General features: G+C 43.3%; 1 protein-coding gene across 4 annotated transcripts in view; it reads right to left on the reverse strand.

Moving 5' to 3' along the window:
- The window catches only part of LOC139456160 (uncharacterized), a 76,958-nt gene that overhangs the window by 26,504 nt on the left and 31,718 nt on the right, over window positions 1-18,736 (reverse strand). The window contains exon 1 of one of the 4 annotated variants that reach the window (XM_071237713.1): window positions 6,597-6,721. The exons of 2 other annotated variants lie outside the window; for them this stretch is intronic. The gene's annotated coding sequence lies outside the window, so the exon portion shown is untranslated. Of the gene's footprint in view, window positions 1-6,162; window positions 6,423-6,596; window positions 6,722-18,736 lie in introns of those variants that run through there. One more of the 4 variants, XM_071237714.1, reaches the window with a different exon arrangement.

An 18,736-nucleotide genomic window follows, 5' to 3' on the forward strand; every position in this document is an offset into this window, starting at 1 on the left:
CGACCCCCAGCCAGAGAAAATTGCACATTGTCCAATAATCTGTTTCATAGATAAAGGATAGCCCTAGAGCCTGGCGTTGTCTCCTGACGTCTGGCTAACAACTCCCACAATTGCCGATAATATACACTCACATCCACACACTTGACAGCCTCGTTATTATAACAGTGAGACAATAACAGAACTTAAACCACAGGCTTGCTGTTAGGCAGGGCCCGCTTGCCTAAACCGACATTTACACCTACTAAAGACTAACATCTTGTCTCTAAAATGAACATATCTTACAGAAAAAAACAGTTGTTAACTTATCTTAATAAAAAATCATAAAAAGGAGCCCAGAGACTCTCTCTCATACTGCAGTAATCTAGACTTGCCACACATTTTAGACTTGCATGGGCTGTATTGGATATATTTGTTGTCAGGGTCTGTATGACAGACTAACTAAAACTAGTAAACCCTAGCCTTGTTTGGATAAGAACTCTAACCAATGGCTAACCCATTACCTTAGCACTAAGATAATAGCAAGTCTAGATTGTAGGATTCTAAACCTGAAGTGGTGATAGGAATTTTTTTTTTTATACACTATGTCAAAATGTTGATCATTTGTGAAAACACATACCTTTGAGTCAGGAAATATTTCTCTGTCAACCTTCGTTTACATACCTTCCTTATTGATACCAATAGTTTGTGTGACATAAATACAACATTGACATAATGAGGTTGCTGATGCACATGACACCAGGTGCAGGATAGGCTCGTGATTAAAGTGTTTCCTCATCGCACCAAAAAAACGCAGGTTTAATCAACACACGCCCCCCTAACCTCTCTCCAAAACCCTAGAGAATAAAATTGAAAAAAGGAGTCCAACTCAAGTCTAGAATGATTTGGCAAGTCTAGGTTTCCTCAGCCTGAAATTAAGGATTGGTCTGGTCTCCATTTGGATTTATTTAATTTTGTAGATATATATTTTTAAATAAGATAGCTTTATTTTTGTGACTTAAAGTCAGTCTAGGTGTCCCCGACAAGCTGGAATATTACTAAAAAGCGTAAGCCCTTCTCCCTTACTTACCACCCAAATAATACCAAAGGAAGAACTCTTCCGAAAATACTTATCTTCGCCCACGCTTGCCGTAAAAGGCGACTATGCTTGTCGTAAGAGGCGACTAACGGGATCGGGTGGTCAGGCTCGCTGACTTGGTTGGTGCATGTCATCGTATCCAAATTGCATGGATCGATGCTCATGATGTCAATCACTGGATTTTGCGGTCCAGACTCGATTATTTACAGACCGCCGTCATACAGCTGGAGTATTGCTGAGTGCGGCGTTAAACAACAAACAAACAAAATAAAAACTTATCTTTGCCTTCACTTAAAAGACACAGTTCAGAGATGTGGAGTTGTATATTTCAGTTTTAATTGCCACACAGCTGATGGTGAAGTGGGGCTGTGTGACTTGGTGTTAAATCTGCGGTATTGACACACGGTACTCAAAGTGAGTCATCAACTCAAGTGATTACAACGGTATAAATAATACCAACAGGTAGCCGGACTTGACAAGCCGAGTACCTGCTTAGATTGCCACCTGGCGTGAACGAATGTATTGACATAGACATTTAGACCTGACTCTCCAGACAAATTAGGACCTAATTTCCATCTCGCCATCAGACTGCCGGCGTGATCGAGGTTTGTGTCCTACCATTCTGTTGGTTTTCACCGCGAGCCGAAAATTGCCAAATTGAATTGTAACTTCATATTTCGTAATACCGTCGAGCAATTACGACTTCAAAAACTTACATTACCTGAATATAATCGGTGCATGGCGTGCTTTAATACTGAAATATAGAATGCTGAAATATGTTACCACCAGCTGTCGATCAATGTGAAATGGACATTGTGTATGTATGTTTCACACTGGGATGTAATTACCTCCGCGAGTGGCTGTGAGTATGTGTGGCACAGCCTGGTGAAGTGTGTAGCGTATTGTGACGGTAATAGACACTCGCCGAGTGGTGGTTGTGTCCACACGTCCTCCGTGTCTATATATGTGTCAACGCGGGTCTTTGTAGATCCCACACTATCGACCACAACACATGTGTCACTCTGTCCTCGACCACAACACATGTGTCACTCTGTCCTAGACCACAACACATGTGTCACTCTGTCCTCGACCACAACGCAGGTGTCACTCTGTCCTAGATCACAACACGGGTGTCTATCTGTCCTAGAACACAATACAGGTTCACTCTGTCCTAGAACACAACACAGGTGTCACTCTGTCCTATACCACAAAACAGGTGTCTATCTGTCCTAGATCACAATACAGGTGTCACTCTGTCCGAGAACACAATACAGGTGTCACTCTGTCATAGACCACAACACAGGTGTCACACTGTCATAGACCACAACACGGGTGTCACACTGTCCTAGATCACAGTACAGGTGTCACTCTGTCCTAGACACACAACACATGTGTCACGCTGTCCTCGATCACAATACAGGTGTCACTCTGCCCTAGACAACAACACAGGTATCACTCTGCCCCTAGGCCACAACACGGATGACACACTGTCCTAAACCACAACACGGGTGTCACTCTGTCCTAGACCACATTACAGGTGTCACACTGTCCTAGACCACAACACAGGTGTCACTCTGTCCTAGACCACAATACAGGTATCACTCTGCCCTAGACCACAACACAGGTGTCACTCTGCCCTAGCCCACAACACAGGTGTAACTCTGCCCTAGACCACAACACAGGTAACAACTGTCCTAGACCACAATACAGGTGTCACACTGTCCTAGCCCACAACACAGGTGACAACTGTCCTAGCCCACAACACAGGTGTCACTCTGTCCTAGACCACAACCACAGGTGTCACTCTGTCCTAGACCACAACACAGGTGTCACACTGTCCTAGACCACAACACAGGTGTCACACTGTCATTGACAATAAGACAGGTGTCACTCTGTCCTAGACCACAACACAGGTGTCACACTGTCCTAGCCACAACACAGGTGTCACTCTGTCCTAGACCACAACACAGGTGTCACTCTGTCCTAGACCACAACACAGGTGTCACACTGTCATTGACAACAAGACATTCACATATGTTAAAGCGTAAAGACAACGATACGTGATATCTTACATAATGGTTTTGCTTCACAATCTACGTCATTGCATATTTATATATATATATATATATATAAATGAGACGAAAGACGAGAAATAAAATCAGAATGCTTTCTTGCTCAAGCCGTCTTCAGGAAACGAAAATGCATTACACAACGCATCAATTCGTGAGTTTTCAAAAATTACCTTTGAAGTGCACTAACGCCGTGATATAATTGGAATACAATTCAAAGCCGTGTTAAACCCTACTCACTCACTCACTCACTCATTTGAAGTGCACTTACATCTCCTCCATCGACCTCAGAAACATACGAGTATCGAGTCAACAATGCAATGAAACGACCGACTGACCATGAGGGTCACTGGTCACGCCTCGCTGACCACTTGGAGGGCGTGTGATAAGCACGGTGTTATAACAGGCGAGCGATAAACGGGGTATTGCCCCGCCCGGGGTAACAGAGGTCAATATAGCCACAATTATAAAGATATGGAAGCCCGGAGAGGCTACTAGCGCTGACTTGAATGAAATCTCATGTTATGTTACATGCTTACGAATTGCTTACCTACGATACACACACAAAATATGTATGCGTTGCAAACAAGATCAGTATAAATGTCAACATGTCATATAATATGTATCAAATCAATAACAATAAGTTATTTATAGTAGTAGTGTGAGGTCAGTGTGTATATGGAGTAATTCTATATTCGGCCCTTGACAGTTTGTCCGTTCTATTCACCTGTGTGTACTGCGAGAGGGGATGTCGGGGTGGGGTGGGGGTGGCGTGGGGTGGGGTGGGGTGCGATTTGGTGACGTGAAGACAGTACCCGCTGTCACGATTGTTACACGTAGATTTATCTTCTACATACAACTGATGTTCATGTTCATGTTCATGTTTAAGATCATCTAAAATGATTTTTTTTATTTCAATAGGTGTATAATCCCTATGTATACACACATGCCTTTGAGATATATGTCATAAGAGGCGACTAACGGGATCAGGTGGTCAGGCTCGCTGACTTGGTTGATGCATGTCATTGTATCCCAATTGCGAAGATCGATGTTCATGATGTCAATGAGTGGATTGTCTGCTCCAGACTGCATAATTTACAGACCGCCGTCATATAGCTGGAATATGGCTGAGTGCGGCGTGAAACAACAAAGTGGAGAGAGGAGAGAGATATGTGATGCAGTATGTTTCTATGCCGCTTTTAGCGGGTAGCCCTAGTGGTTAAAGCGGTTCGCTCGTCACGCCGAAGACCCGGGTTCGATTCACAACATGTGTACAATGTGTGAAGCACATGTCTGGTGTCCCTCGCCGTGATATTGCTGGAATATTGCTAAAAGCGGCGTAAAAACCATAGTCACTAACTCACTCATCTTTCACAACACCTCTTATCAATGAATATCGGAGAACAAAACACAAATTCCCGGCATTGTCAATCCATTTGTAAACAATGTGACTGACTGAACCTTGAAAGCAGTCAATGAATAAGTCCCAGTCTGTTGAACAAGGAACCACTGCATCAATCAATACCTGAACCAACAACAAACTGCCGGCAAGTTCAGGAAGTGCGGCGTCTTGAAGTGTTTAATTTTTCAGTGACTGGTGAGTCACTAGACCACTAAAAGCCATTAACTTCAAGACAATATCAATTTTGCTACTCCAATTTCGATAATTTCAAAACTACTACACATAAAGTTGAAATATTAATATAAAAAATATTGACTTTTTGAATTGACATGTTATATAAAGGGCGTGGCCTAACTTGTACCGTGCTGTTGTAAACACGCCCAATGTTATGACCTATCTGATTGAGGGAAGAACATAGCGATACAATCATCGTGTATATACTGACAAAAAATCTAATTTATTCCACAATATGACGTCCACATGATTTATGAAACAGGACCTCCTTTGTAATATTTGTAAACAAATAACACTTTCAATATAAAACTACGGAAGACTGTTCCATAATAAAACAAAAAAAAAACGACACATCGGCCTTTATCAAAAGAGTAGATCAACATCTATTAGATTCTATTCGCGATCGTCATGGCGGACACGAAGTTGCTACCGTGACGGTGCCGGGTCGTTTATCGTGACCATAGCATCTATTTATACAAAGGCAGCCTTCCACTCCAATGGTGTTAGAGCCCCCTGCTGTATCGTGTTCAGGGTGCTGGTTGAGGCAAAAACTGACTGCCGTGTCTTGAATACACCTGACGCTTGTACAAAAGCCGGTGCAGCCATTTCGTGCACCCCTTACATAACATACAAGCTGAACAGTAGACTATGCCGACTCTGCTCGAAGGGTGGGATAACACGAGGACTTGGAACTGAACTGGCCTAAACTGAACAGACAAGGAAGTTGTTCACAAAAGATATACAATGCTTGTTCTATGGTGGGTGGACTTAGCAGGACCATCTCTTCCCGGCGCATTACACGGCAGTTTTCAGTACGTTTTTTTCCAACAAACGGTATATCCGTGTGAGAAAAATAGGTACATTATAAAAACGACTTTTGTGAATATGTTTATGACGAAGTGTTTGGAAGTATAACGATTTCAAATCCAATGCAAACCCGAGAGATTGTGGCTATATAAGACCGACATCGCACCGCTATAGACCCATAGATTGAAGATGGCTATGGGACAGCCGTACACGCCAAGAAGCAGCCAATATAAATAGTCCGGTGATTAAACAACAGGCAGGATATATCAATAATTAATTAATAATGAATACAACGACGAACACCATATCTGGAGTTTTATCGCTGTAAATATCAGTAACTGTCAGTTAGGGTTTCTGGAAACATACGTCAAAACGATCCAAATAAATTTATAAAGCTTTAGTTTCGAAAGTAACGTAACGTCATTAAGCATCAGCCAGTCACATGGTGACACCTGTCTATAAGAGCTAGACAGGTTACGGTAACACGATAAACGAATATTTCATAAGTAATATAAATATATATTTATCGACAATTCAGGTACGTATTTTGCCTTAAACGTCTGTAGAATACCTACCTATACAAATGAAGTTTGCGACAGAACACTACAACGTAAGTCCATGGTCGCCTATCCAGAACACAAGGCGGTTGAACCGGGGTTCCCTCCCGTGAAACAATGTCCCCCTCCTTTCCTGAACCAGTTAATGTCAACAAATCCTGTCCAAAATATCCCTGACAGGGTCGGGAAGCGTCTGTCACTATGATAAATGTAAAACAATGCCACGGTGCCTATAACGCGCGGTATAACGAGATCCGTTCGGAAGCGTCCTGCCCTCAGGTGAACAGGTAGTATTATGGCGTTGTTGGTTCGCAATTGCTTCACATTTAAAATGGGTCAGCAGTGTGTGTCGGTGAAGTAACCTTAATACCCAAACAAATATATCTAAATGACAAATATTTGCCACGTCTCAGTGACAGGGCTGAGCGCAAGATCGGTATCATAACTCTTACCTTATGTTTGAAATGGAAATACCATTGTTTACAAATCGTAGGTCAATCGATAGATCCCAGAGCGTGGGTTTCACAACGGGCAGTACTCCGACCTTGGTTGATGTACTTGGGGTGGCAAGTGGGGTGGCAAGCGGGGTGGATCGTCTACCTACCTGAATAGATTGTGCAGGCAGAGGCAGCATTAGGTATCCGACAAGGGTGGGTCACACCTGGGAGCGGGTCGCGACAGACTGACTGCCGTGTGTCGGCGAGGAATGTGTCATCGCGCACATCAATACAACTTCTCTCTGCTTTGCTTCGCTCCACAAGCTGTTGGCTCACAACGGGTATATTTGCTGAATGGATCAGTTGGGGGGAACTGGGCGTGGTCGCGTGGGGTGGGGACAGGTATGTTTCAGTTGCATCGACCTTGGGTATTGTTGATCAAAATATGAATTAATAATGAATCGATGAATAGAGCTTTGTATATAATTATGTAATATCAATTAGTCCCGACTAAGTGTTGTGTGTGGTGGACCAACGCCGCTTTAAGCAGTATTGTATGCGTTGACACGAAGTACTATTTGTTTTGTTTGTATGTTGTTTAACGCCGCACTCAGCAATATTGCAGCTATATGAGGGCGGTCTGTAAATATTCGAGTCTGGACCAGACAATCAAGTGACTGACATCATGAGCATCGATCCACGCAATTGGGATACGATGGCATGCATCAACCAAGTCAGCGAGCCTGAACACCCGATTCCGTTAGTCGCCTCTTACGACAAGAATGGGTTGCTGAAGACCTATTCTACCCCCTATCTTCACGGGACCACGACGTACTATATGTTGAGATATGCGTAGTTCGAAACAAGAGGATTGCCGATATGAGATGATAGCATCATGGAGTCTGCCAGGCCCATCAAGATGCATCGTCTGAAGTGCGCATGTCGGACTGCGAAAGGTCGGTGGTTTCACATCGATACCGACACAGTATCCGAGCCGACCAGTCCTGGTTCTACCCGGTTAATGCCGAGCGCCAGACAGGGTAACAAAAAGTACCATCTTTCGACATCTTTTTGTATGACACCACCGGGGATCGAACCACCGACCTTCCTATCACCGGGCAGACTCTATCCACTCAACCACGGAGGCGGTCTCATTTGACAAGAACTAGCTACATTATCTGTTGGCTTATATGCAGAGTCACACCTTCAACACAAGTCTGTGAATGTGTGATAACTAATTCTAGTTAGTCGTCAGACAAGTCGTATATGTTATACATAATCAAACAGTTGACAGGCGAGTAGGACATGACAATTCATAACGAGGCTATCCGTTACACGAAGCGAGGAAGAACGCAGAATCATCTGTATGTCCTGCAACCCTGAGATCTTGGGTATCTTTCTACAGTATTATCTTTTCCCTCGGTTCACATTTAGATAGATGGTTTATGATTTGGCAGGCGTTGAACCAGCTAACTGTTTAAAGCGTTCAGTCATGACGTCGAAGGCCCGGGTTCGATTCCCAACCAGGGTACAGTAACGCCTATTCCTGTCCCCCGCGCAAGTCGATTTATTACTGAACTGAGGGGTAAAATTCCTATGATTTTTTACATTTATACACATTTATCATCCAACACTGTTCCCATAGAAGATATCATCCTTAACTGGTTCCACAGAAGATATCATCCCAAACTGGCTCCCACAGAAGATATCATCCCAAACTGGCTCCCTGAGGATATATCATCCCAAACTGGCTCCCACAGAAGATATCATCCAAAACTGGCCCCCACGGAAAATATCATCCCAAACTGGCTCCCATAGCAGATATCATCCCAAACTGGCTCCCACAGAAGATATCATCCTAAACTGGCTCCCACAGGATATATCATCCCAAACTGGATCCCACAGAAGATATCATCCCAAACTGGCTCCCACGGAAGATATCATCCCAAACTGGCTCCCATAGGAGATGTCATCCCAAACTGGTCCCACATAAGATATCATCCCAAACTGGCTCCCACAGGAGATATCGCTTGGGTGAGATCTACATTGTAGATATCGCTGCAATGTATTTGCATCACAATGCTTTGTAGACCATTGTGACGTCATTGGTTTTCATGACGTCACAATCAAATGACATCACTAATGGCTCTGCTACTGAAGCTGATAGCAGTACTTTTTACATTTAAGACACTGCTTGTTACTGTCTACAAACTGAAAAAAGTTGGAAGAATGTTGCTGGATGATAAATACAATATCACCCTCGTGTCTTTGGATATCAAATATATCAACACTCATTGATAAATGTGATATCAAAAGACACGAGGGTGGGATTCGCTATATATGTGTGTATAGGAGATACGTTGATATGGATGCTCAAATATTCAAATAAAAATATAACGTGTAGAGGAAGATGTATGGCTGAACAACATCTTTATTACAATTAGGAGCGAGGCTCTAACACCGTCATCAAGCAAGTGATCCTCATCCTCACTTGCCTGATAACGGTAGAAGAACCTACACCGAAACGTAGCTCCTAATTGTAATAAAGAAGTTGTTCGTCCATACGTCTCATCCTTACTTAGTACTCCAACTTCTAAATGCATCTCAAAGAAAAAGACAATGAATGAATGAAAACAATATTTAAACCTCATCACCTTTTCAGGGCTATTAGCCTCTAAACAATATATACTGCTCAAAAGTAGTTTAAGACCACCAGATTCTTTCATATTACTTCAGTTAATCTGTCATGCCAGGACTTATTAACAATAGTAATTTGTAAGAATCGGGTGTGTTTTTTAACTTCCTTTGATTAGTATGTAAATTCCCGATTTGATTAAAATGTCTTTAAAAGAATATATTTAAATCATAGTAAGATTGTCGTTTAGTCATGATCGGCCACGCCGGAATGTTATCTATAGCTTAATTAAAAAAGAAAAAGACAATATAGAATTATCTTATGTACATTTTTAGTATCAAAATTAGGTAAAGCGCAGGTTTTCCTGTCACAAATGACAAAATTATTCTTGGAACACGACACCCATCAGTTTAACTGACAGAAATGGCTATGTAGTTTGACAACGCCTAATTTTCCGCCTAAATATGCAAATATCTCTCCCCGGTGAAGCGGACGGGTTTAATTTATACCCCTTCATCCACTTACCAAAGTCAACAGACTTTCACGTTATTTCCCATCCGAGTGGAAGGTTTGCACTAAGTAACTAAATTCCATTATCAACATAGGGCTGCACCTTACCCAATGCCGTCCTTCGTGCTTGATGGGATTACTACGGTAAATACCGTGGAACGTGTTCTGTGTTGCCTATGAAATAATCTGGGAGCATTTAACGATTGCGTTTGTCACTTTTTGTCAAGTGCTGTAAAAAAATCTATTTAAATGTTTCGATCACAAATACTTCATGCGGACGAATTCGTCCCTGGTGTGGAATCTCCGGGACGGGGCGGTAATTAGTTGACTGACGTAAGTACATTAACAATGAAGCTGCGTCACATCGTTTTCAATTCCGTTCATTACATAAAGATAAGATGAGGTAATATTTTATTAAGGTTTCACACAGCACGTTTTACGCTGGAATTAAAACAATTATCAAAGAAATATGATACAACGTCCGCCACAAAGGCCTGCCCCGTGAAATGGTCTTAAACAGCCTATGTATGTCGTGAGAGGCGACTGTGCTTGGTGTAAGAGGCGACTAACGGGATCGGGTGGTCAGGCTCGCTGACTTGGTTGATGCATGTCATCGATCCCAATTGCGTGGATCGATGCTCATGAAGTCAATCAGTGGATTGTTTGGTCCAGACTCGATTATTTACAGACCGCCGTCATATAGCTGGAATATCGCTGAGTGCGGCGTTAAACAACAAACAAAAAAAACCTATAAGGCCTTTGACACACTTAACATAATAACGCAGCAAGAGCACTTAACGTGCTAAAATATCAATACATGTTAAAACTAGTGGTTTAACTAGTTGCAGATACAATTATATTAAACCCGTTAAGATACGGAGTAGAATAGGTCTTTAGCAACTAATTCTTGCCATAAAAGGCGACTGTGCTTGTCGTAAGAGGCAACTAAAGGGTGGTCAGGCTCCCTGGCTTGATTGAAGCATGTCGTCGTATTCCCATTGCAAAGATCGATGCTCATGATGTCAATCACTGAAGCTGCGTGACATCGTTTTCAATTCCGTTCATTACATAAAGATAAGATAAGGTAATATTTTATTTAGGTTTCACACAGCACGTTTTACGCTGGAATTAAAACAATTATCAAAGAAATATGATACAACGTCCGCCACAAAGGCCTGCCCCGTGAAATGGTCTTAAACAGCCTATGTATGTCGTGAGAGGCGACTGTGCTTGGGGTAAGAGGCGACTAACGGGATCGGCTGGTCAGGCTCGCTGACCTGGTTGATGCATGTCATCGATCCCAATTGCGTGGATCGATGCTCATGAAGTCAATCAGTGGATTGTTTGGTCCAGACTCGATTATTTACAGACCGCCATCATATAGCTGGAATATCGCTGAGTGCGGCGTTAAACAACAAACAAACAAAACCTGTAAGGCTTTTGACACACTTAACATAATAACGCAGCAAGATCACACAACGTGCTAAAATATCAATACATGTTAAAACTAGTGGTTTAACTAGTTGCAGATACAATCATATTAAACCCTTTAAGATACGGAGTAGAATAGGTCTTCAGCAACTAATTCTTGCCATAAAAGGCGACTAAAGGGTGGTCAGGCTCCCTGGCTTGATTGAAGCATGTCGTCGTATTTCCATTGCAAAGATCGATGCTCATGATGTCAATCACTGGACCGTTTGGTCCAGACTCGATTATTTACTGACAGCCATCATGTAGCTTGAATATTGCTGAGTGCGGTGTTGAACAAAAAACAAACTGCACTCATATCACAGTTCACTTCAACTAAGTGTAATAGTGAATGAACTAATGAATGGGATGACCCTTCCTGGCTTAAACATTATGTTCGTGAGAGGGCCTAACGACTGTATCAAAATGGCGAGTTGATCAACTTAAGCCATGTCAACAAACAACGGAGTAATTAAAGAGGCTGTGAATACTCACAGTAAAGTGAGCTTCATCTTCAACACGAACGCGGGGCACGGGTGGCCCAGTCGTCTAAGGCGTCGCGATTCGCTGTGCAGAGTTGTGTCCCTTGGGCACGCCAGAAACCTATGATTGTGGGTTCGAATCCCGGTTCGCCCCGATTATGTTTCTAGGTTTTGTCAGCACCATACCCGTGCTCGTGGGTTTCACCGAAGTGGTAAACGTCTGAGACCTGCATCACTTCGGGCTTTCCTCCCACATTAAGCTGACACGCCGCGATATAACTGGAATACTGTTAAAAGCGGCGTTAAATCCCCAACTCACTCTCTGCTTTATGGCCGGCAGCATCTATCCATCTCGCCCCGTCTAGCTAAGTTAGGACTCTTCAGGCCCACACCAAGAACAAAACGACAAGCTTTATTTTAAACCGTGTTAATACAGATAAACTCTCGACTTCCCCATGTGGCAGAACCGTTCAAGACAACAGGGGTGAACCAGGTTATTGTACATCAAACGGCATTCCGCCAATATACTTAAATTTACTAATTATTGCACGGAGATCTCTTCCGGCAGATTTAGCACTTCTTTTCCTGTACAATCTAAACCAGGATGTTCCTGTCGCCATCTTCCTATAAGCAAGGCGTCAACGGTATCTTCACCCCAAGAGAAGCTAAAACCTGATTTGAGTATATTTAATGGTCTGTAAATAACATTTTTTGTCTTCTTTACATTATTTTGCAATCTCCAACGTTGACGCCTGTCATTAACATTAACAAAGCGGGGGCTCATCCGCTGCTGTAACAGCAATATCATCAGCATACAACTATAAACTCAGCATGTTTCTCTCAATATCTGTCTTGTGCTACATCATTGATGGATACAGAAAATAATATCGGGGACAAGACACAACCTTGTCTGACTGGGCTACATTCTGGAAACATCAGTCAGATGAGTGGGTATTGTTTTACGCCGCTTTTAGCAATATTCCAGCAATATCACGGCGAGGGACCCCAGAAATGGGCTTCAAACATTGTACCCATGTCGGGAACAGAACCCGGGTCTTCGGCGCGACGAGCGAACGCGTTAACCATTGGGCTACCCCACCGCCCGTCAGACGACCATTGACAGGTACACATGACTTATTATGTTAATACATTGATTGTACTGCTACACAGAACTTACCAGTTATACCAACAGTGCAACAGTTTATAAGAGACAGTTTACTCTGTCAAATGCCTTCATAGCATCAATATAACAAATATAGGTGGACTGTTTCATTAATTTCCTGTTGTTAATAACCGAATAAAGTGTATAAACATACATGCTCTGTGGCACTTTGTTTAGCGCGAAAGCCATTCTGTTCTTCAGCCACCCGTGCTCGTGGGTTTCACCGAAGTGGTAAACGTCTGAGACCTGCATCACTTCAGGCTTTCCTCCCACATTAAGCTGACACGCCGCGATAGAACTATAATACTGTTAAAAGCGGCGTTAAACCCCACTCACACTCTAATTGCCTACCATAGACTTGATGTCCATTCGAATCATGACCCTTCTGAGGACGCAAAATATCCACAACAGTTTGCAGTCACGATTCTCCATATACTAAAGGTTGATTGTGATTATTCGGCATTGTAGTGAACACAACATATATTAAATATCATGACATATGTTGGTGAACACGATGTGAATAATTTTATTATATTTTACAAAAATATATTACTCTGCGTGTCATATTTTTTCACCATTGTTAAAAAATAATCGTAAATTTGGTTCACGCCCTCCATCCCACGCATGCGCACACGATCTCCCAAAAGACAAAAAACAAAAGCAAAAGCCAATCCTTTTTCCAACCGAACCTTCAACCCATTCCGCCCGCACCATCCCGACGCACCCCTTTCTGCCACGTTTGCACCTATATGTATGACAGGTAAGAACCCATGAAGTATATCCTCATGGCTTGTTCATGTCGACAAACACGATTTAATCTTATTTCTTACAAAAATATATATATCCTGATATCAGAAGAGGCAACTGAATAGGATATAAAACAAATGGTCCCGTCTCTCTACTTTTATCTCTCAAGACTGAATTACCTCGGGCAAAGACGTATATAGATATATACGTCTTTGCATCGGGTGATATTATAGTCACTGGTGGACTAATTCAGCTGCTCGTCGCGGGCTCTGGTATTGAGATGCAAGGTGCATATGTTCCGGGCTAGGTGTCTCAGTGTAGAGACAGTAACTTATCCGCTAACAAGTGACGTCGTTTTGGCGTTTTTAATAGAACGTCTAATTTCCACTGACTGAGTGAGTGAGTTGGGTTTAACGCCGCTTTTAACAGTATTCCAGTTATATCACGGCGTGGCAGCTTAATGTGGGAGGAAAGCCCGAAGTGATGCAGGTCTCAGACGTTTACCACTTCGGTGAAACCCACGAGCACGGATATGGTGCTGACAAAACTAGAAACATAATCGGGGCGAACCGGGATTCGAACCCACAATCATAGGTTTCTGACGTGCCCAACGGACGCAACTCTGCACAGCGAATCGCGGCGCCTTTGACGACGAGGCCACCCGTGCCCCCTTTAATGGGTTAGTAGTCTTGTAGTTTAATAAATAGATGGATGGATGAATGGATGGATGGATGGTTGATAGGTTGTTTAAGTGTGAGGGTCGGTTGGTTGATGGGTGAGTGGGTGGGCTGATTGGAGCGTTGGTTGGTGGTAGTATGGATCAGTGAGGGGAGTTTTGAGGTTTTTCTTATATGGTTCAGCGATTGACTTGTTCCGTAAGTATCGTTTGTTTGTTGTTTAACGCCGATGTCAACAATATTCCAGCTGTATGACTGTGGTATGTAAATAATCGGGCCTTGGTCAGACAGTCCAGTGATTAATACCATGAGCATCGATCTACGCAGTTTGGATACCATGACATGCATAAACCAAATCAGCGAGTCAGACTACTCGATCCCGTTAATCACATCCTACGACAAGCATGGGTTGCTGAAGACCTATCCTATCCCGGATCTTCACGGGTCGAGTGAGTGAGTGAGTGAGTGAGTGGGTGAGTGAGTGAGTGAGTGGGTGGATGGGCGGGCGAGTGAGCGAGTGAACAATACAATTAATAAGAATGTGAACAACATGAAACCCTGTGGCTATTAATAGGTTATCTACCCATACCACCCCAAAACACCTCCGACAAACACTTTTGGTTTTAGTTCTTCATGAGTAAGGACAGCGACCAAGACAATGGCAAGGCATACATGAAATATGTACAAATGAATCAAATCACTGCCATGGATGCGATGACATCAGGTGTTATTATCAATAATTACCAAACCTTGGTATGTTTCTTTTTTTATTCATATATTAGCGTGCCGACTCCAGTCTCGACTGAGCCACAGTCCCCGAGACATTTCTGTGCGCTAGTCAAAGCTTATTCACGTATAATTGTGTTACTGTTTCGTATAGTCCTATCGGAAATCTGAAGTCGGAGTAGGAGATTAATTTCACAGAAACCGAGTGACTGATGACATCAATTATGAATGTCAAGACAACGAATCTTAATCTCATGTTGCTGACGTCAGTCGGCCATGCTCATGGCCGACATATTGGATTTCTCCGAGGTTTTATAGTGTGTGTTTTTCATGTTATATTTTTGAGTGAGTGAGTTTATCACTGTCGACACACATCATAAGCGCGGGGGTCACGGGTGGCCCAGTCGTCTAAGGCGCCGCGATACGCTGTGCAGAGTTGCGTCCCTTGTGCTCACCAGAAACCTATGTTTGTGGGTTCGAATCCCGGTTCGCCCCGATTATGTTTCTAGGTTTGTCAGCACCCTACCCGTGCTCGTGGGTTTCCCCGAAGTGGTAAACGTCTGAGACCTGCATCACTTCGGGCTTTCCTCCCACATTAAGCTGACACGCCGTGATATAACTGGAATACTGTTAAAAGCGGCGTTAAAACCCAACTCACTCACACTCATAAGCGCGAATCTGGTATTCGATCATAGGTTACTGGCACGTCAAGGAGACGTAACTCTGCATATCTCGGCGACATAAGCGACTGGGCTAACTGTGACCCCATATGTTTTGTGAATGAAGTGAATAGTTTTGTTTTAGGACACATCGGACACGTATGGTGTGTGGACAAATGTCTGTGTTGAAGACCAGTGTTTGGTGGGGGTATCGTGAAGACGTTAGAGGTTACATGACATTATATGGATGTCTCGAGGACACATTAATGTCATGAGGACACATGGTCTCGTGTTGACACAGTGATCTCATTATTAGGACGCTTCGAGCACATGATACATGACGTCATAAAACAATTACGTCATTGTGACGTCAGAGAATTGTTTAGGTGTCTTGGCTAATACGTTACTCCAGATGAGAATGACAAACGAACTCTCTCACCTAAATAACCAGAATAAGTATACACTAATATAATCTAGATCACGTAGAGAGAAAACCCAAACCCACATGCGCACGCGCACGCGCACGCACACGCACACTCACACCCAAGCACGCACGCAGGCGCGCACACGCACACAAATACACATGCACACACGCACACATATACACACATATGCACACACACACACACACATGCAAACATACGCGCACACACACATACATACACCCAGTGTTTGAGTGAGTGAGTTACAATTTAACGTAACATCAGCAATATTTCAGCCATATCGTGACGAGATGAAACAGCATCTCATTGCAGTGATCTATTTGAATGCATCTCCAGCATACCACCATCCAGACATTCCATCACCATTCCTCCTCCCCATCAAATACCGCGATAGCGACTCGCACCTAAACACACGCTAATCCCTCCCAACATAAGTAATGATTTTCCACTGAGCGCCCGGCTGAAAGCTGTTCTCAACTGGTTCTCCGACCAGGAGGCGTGACGTAAATAAACGCTCCATCACAACATGGTTTTTCACTCGGCAAAAGATCAACTCCTTACAGCGTTGGCTCCCCTGGCTTAGCGACATCAAAAGGGGATGCAAGCAACTGTTATTAATTACAACATGAGAGAAACTTGTCACATGATGAGGAGCTGATGAGGAGCCCTGTTGTACAAGGTTCATTCGCCTTGGATGTGTGTGAATTCCTCTCGGCAGCCACAGGCAAAGGCGGGGACAATTTAACGTAAAGAGACCATAATGACAAGACGTTATGTTTAGGTTCTCTGGCAGTGTGGCCATCTCGTACAAAACCCCTCTGAGCTTTTAGCTTAAATGCCAGTTTATTTTCTTAAATGTTTTACGGTGGACCCAGTTGAATTCGCTACGAAAAGCGTTCGTCAGAACTGGCATGTTCCAATGCTCGTGGTTCGAATACCACATTGGTTTCGTTTATAGGTTTCACCAAAAGTCGGTATCTGAAACCGGCATCTGAAACCGGCCTCGTTTTGGGCTTTCCTCAACCAGTCGTCTAAAAGCACGCCAGACACCTATAATTGTGGGTTCGAATCCCGGTTCGCCCCGATTTTGTTTCTAGGTTTGTCAGCACCATACCCGTGCTCGTTGTTTTACCGAAGTGGTAAACGTCTGAGATTTGACACTGAAACTGACACGCCGTGACTTTGAATACTGGTCAAAACACAATACATTCGCCTATTCATTTAACCAGTTTATCATAATTAGCTCATTGATGTCTTCGCCAACAAACAGTATACATCTTATACCATCATGCGATGTTCAGGTCAAGGTTCCAGAGGCTGACGGGATCTCCATGAGCGAGGGGTTCGTTCCACAAAGCGGTCGTAGCGCTTTATCTACATGTACGTTAACGTAGTCCAGTTGCGACAGTCGTAGCCCTGTGATCGCTTTGTGGGACGGGTGATTGAATCATTGTACAGTAGTTCACCTTTATCACAGTGTGCAACCCGCACGTGGAGGGACAGCTGTAGATGATTCTGGTCGCACACGTCCACGTGTTGGGTCCCTACAGACCAGGGGTCATAATCGAGGAGAATCAAGAATCGAACACAACGGATCCAGGCACAGCAAAGGGACGCAATTCTACACAACAACGGAACCATCTGGCCATCCGTGAACCACTGATGCGCTGGTGCAATTGTCGGGGTGATGGGGAAGATGGACACAAACTGATGCAATAAATTGGGGATGGACGTAAACTGATACAATAAATGGGGAGGATGGACGTAAACTGATACAATAAATGGGGAGGATGGACGTAAACTGATGCAATAAATGGGGGATGGACGTAAACTGATACAATAAATGGCGAGGATGGACGTAAACTGATACAATAAATGGGGAGGATGGACGTAAACTGATACAATAAATGGGGAGGATGGACGTGAACTGATACAATAAATGGCGAAGATGGACGTGAACTGATACAATAAATGGGGAGGATGGACGTGAACTGATACAATAAATGGGGAGGATGGACGTGAACTGATACAACAAAATGGGGAGGATGGACGTAAACTGATACAATAAATGGGGAGGATGGACGTAAACTGATACAATAAATGGGGAGGATGGACGTGAACTGATACAATAAATGGCGAAGATGGACGTGAACTGATACAATAAATGGCGAAGATGGACGTGAACTGATACAATAAATGGGGAGGATGGACGTAAACTGATACAATAAATGGCGAGGATGGACGTAAACTGATACAATAAATGGGGGATGGACGTAAACTGATACAATAAATGGGGAGGATGGACGTAAACTGATACAATAAATGGCGAAGATGGACGTGAACTGATACAATAAATGGGGAGGATGGACGTAAACTGATACAATAAATGGGGAGGATGGACGTGAACTGATACAATAAATGGCGAAGATGGACGTGAACTGATACAATAAATGGCGAAGATGGACGTGAACTGATACAATAAATGGGGAGGATGGACGTAAACTGATACAATAAATGGGGAGGATGGACGTAAACTGATACAATAAATGGGGAGGATGGACGTAAACTGATACAATAAATGGGGAGGATGGACGTAAACTGATACAATAAATGGGGAGGATGGACGTAAACTGATACAATAAATGGG

This window comes from Haliotis cracherodii, unplaced genomic scaffold (assembly GCF_022045235.1).
Source record: "Haliotis cracherodii isolate W230 unplaced genomic scaffold, xgHalCrac1.p SCAF_11, whole genome shotgun sequence".
In the NCBI taxonomy this organism is placed as follows: Eukaryota; Metazoa; Mollusca; class Gastropoda; order Lepetellida; family Haliotidae; genus Haliotis; species Haliotis cracherodii.